This window comes from Camellia sinensis, chromosome 6, assembly GCF_055761805.1.
Source record: "Camellia sinensis isolate YWXY chromosome 6, ASM5576180v1, whole genome shotgun sequence".
In the NCBI taxonomy this organism is placed as follows: domain Eukaryota; kingdom Viridiplantae; phylum Streptophyta; class Magnoliopsida; order Ericales; family Theaceae; genus Camellia; species Camellia sinensis.
The window spans coordinates 14,996,209-14,998,981 of record NC_138966.1 but is presented as its reverse complement, the minus strand read 5'-3'; positions in this window follow the sequence as shown (position 1 = coordinate 14,998,981).

Here is a 2,773-nt window from a genome sequence, read left to right as displayed (position 1 = left end):
CCATAATGTATTTCATGTTTCGATGTTGAGGAAATATATTCGAGATCCACTACATTTGATCGACTATTTCGGAATTATAATTAATGAAGATTTAGGCTATGAAGAGAAGCCAATACGGATTGTCGATAGGCAGGTGAAGCAGTTAAGAAGCAAGTCGATACCAATGGTGAAAGTTGAATGGAAGGAGCATTACGGGGAGGATGCTACATGGGAATTGGAAGAGGAAATGAAAGTCCGACATCCAGAATTGTTTTTGGAACAAGGTAACTCAAATTTGGGGATCAAACTTCTTTAAGGGGGGTAGGATGTAACAACCTCATTTTGACTTAGTCATACTTGTATACATTTATGGATGATCTTGTATTAATATGTGCAATTGCAAATCTTGTCTTGTTTTGCTTGAATGATTGCTTGCATGCTTTGTTCTTGACTAGTGTATTGCCGAGGTCATCTTAAGCCTAGGCACCTTCGAGATCTTTATCACTTAGAACTATCTTGGAACCCCTTTGGTTGACCTCCACCTTCACCCTGTCATATTGGCCGAGATGTCACCATCTGGGCCGAGGTTCGCGTCGCCTAGGCCGAGATGTGCATCATCTGGGCCGAGATGTTAATATTTAGGTGTTCTAGATCCTTGATCCTTGCATGAGTGATTTTGTTCCTGGAATGGTATGACCTAGACCGAGGTGTGGCACATCTAGGCCAAGGTGTGGCACAGCTTAGTCAAGTGTTGTCCCTCTAAGCGGATGTCGTTGTTACCCTGCTTGCCGAAGCTTTGCCCTTAGCCGAGGTCATCACTTGCCGGAGTACTCTTGTTATTTAGCTTGTCGAGTACGCTTTGTCTTGGTCTTGTCTTGTCAGGTCAGTCGCCTTTTCGAGTAGAGCCTATCAGCCGATGCCACGTGTCCCGACAGAGGGATTAAGTCAGTGATTGTCGTGAGGAGCATACCTTTTTGTATCAATCTTGCCTGTTAGAGAGAGAAGCTCTAGGAAGAAGAAGGGGAAGTTTGAGCTAGAGAGAGTGAACTTCCAAGCTTGATCGTTGGAGCTTGAGCCGTTAGATTCGAGATTTGAGGTTAGAATCTTAACCTATTCTTGTTGTTCTTATTCATCATCTAGCTGCATTGCACAATCAAACCTGTTCTACACGCCATTCATCGATTTAAAGTTGGTTTTAGAAAGAGTAAACGATTTTCATGTGTTTTTGAAGAAAAGCCTCGTTTGATCCGAAAGCTTGCATTAAGGCTCATGCTTTTGTGTTTGTTTTGATAAGATCCTTGAGTGTGGGTACCCAGGTCCATGTTTTGAAATTATAGCATGAAATCTCAACTTTTGTAATAGCAAGTTCTGATCTTTGCGTTCATCTTCTTCATACTCATGTTCTTCAAGTTTATCTAGAGGGAAACCCAAATTTTCCCGACTTCGCTTTTGAATGTGGCCATCGAGGCTACACCTCGGCAAGGAGGTGTGGGACCTCGGCCTAGACCTGGTAGTTGCCCAGCGTGTTTTTCCAAAGATAAGAAACTGTGTTTCGATTTGATTGACTTAGTTTTTGAAGAATGCCGAGGTCATTTGCATGTAAGCTAGACTTGTTTTGAGTAGTGCATTCAATAGACTTTGCCATGCGTTTGTATGACTTGGACTTGCCTTGACCCCCACGTTTGAAGAACTAGGTGAGTGGTATTTTTAATAAAGTTATGTTATACGTTTTGATAAAGACCTTGCTTTGCTTTGTTTTGAAAGTGTTTATTAAGCATGAATAATTGTCTCTGCTTTGTATACCAAGTATGAGCTTGTCTTGATGACCTTCTCGGAAAGTACCTTGTACTGGAGGACTCTAAACTTTCGCAGCACATCCCGTTTGAAAGTCCCTTGTGCTGGAGGACTCTAAACTTTCGCAGCACATCTCGTTTGAAAGTCCCTTGTGCTGGAGGAAAGTCCCTTGTGCTGGAGGACTCTAAACTTTCGCAGCACATCTTGTTTTGAAAGTCCCTTGTGCTGGAGGACTCTAAACTTTCGCAGCACCCTTGATTTGTACTCTAGTGTTAAAGGGCTACAGGCCTTTGTAACATAGATCCCTCGTGCTGGAGGACTCTAAACTTTCACAGCACATCTTGCCTTGAAAGTCCCATGTGCTAGAGGACTCTAAACTTTTGTAGCACCCTTGTTTGAGATGCCTCTCTTGCATCGTCTTGTTTTGCCACGGACGGTTTACCGCGTGGATACGTTTGCCGGAATGTTATTATTTATAATATGTGATGCTAGTAAGTGTCCCTTGAAGCTTTGAAGATCTGTTAGATGGACGAGGTCCATTCCTTGTTATATATAAAGTTTTGTCTTGTATTGTTTTGAAAGGACTTCGACTATTATTCATGCAATGTCCTTTATTATTTATACCATTCACTGAGTATCCAAGCTCACCCTCTCTATATATATGTAGGTGATGAGCAAGAAGGCGGTGACGCCTAGATGTGATTCTGGAGCTTATTTTGGTTTTTGATTATGTCGGCCTAACCTGTAATTACGTCGGCAGTCTTGAAAACTATGCTTCTCGATTTGTAATACTTGTATGTTGCATACGTCGGCTTGAGAAGCCTTTTGATCAAGATGCGTGTTTTGTATACATGTTGTGTCGGCAGTGAAGATGTCGGCAATTCTGAAGATTTTGCTTCTAGCTGTATTTCATGTATTTTGTTCATGTCGGCTTGTGAAGCCCTTTTGTTAATATGAAAGATGTAATTTGTACTTTGTTTCATTTGTAATTGAGTTGTAA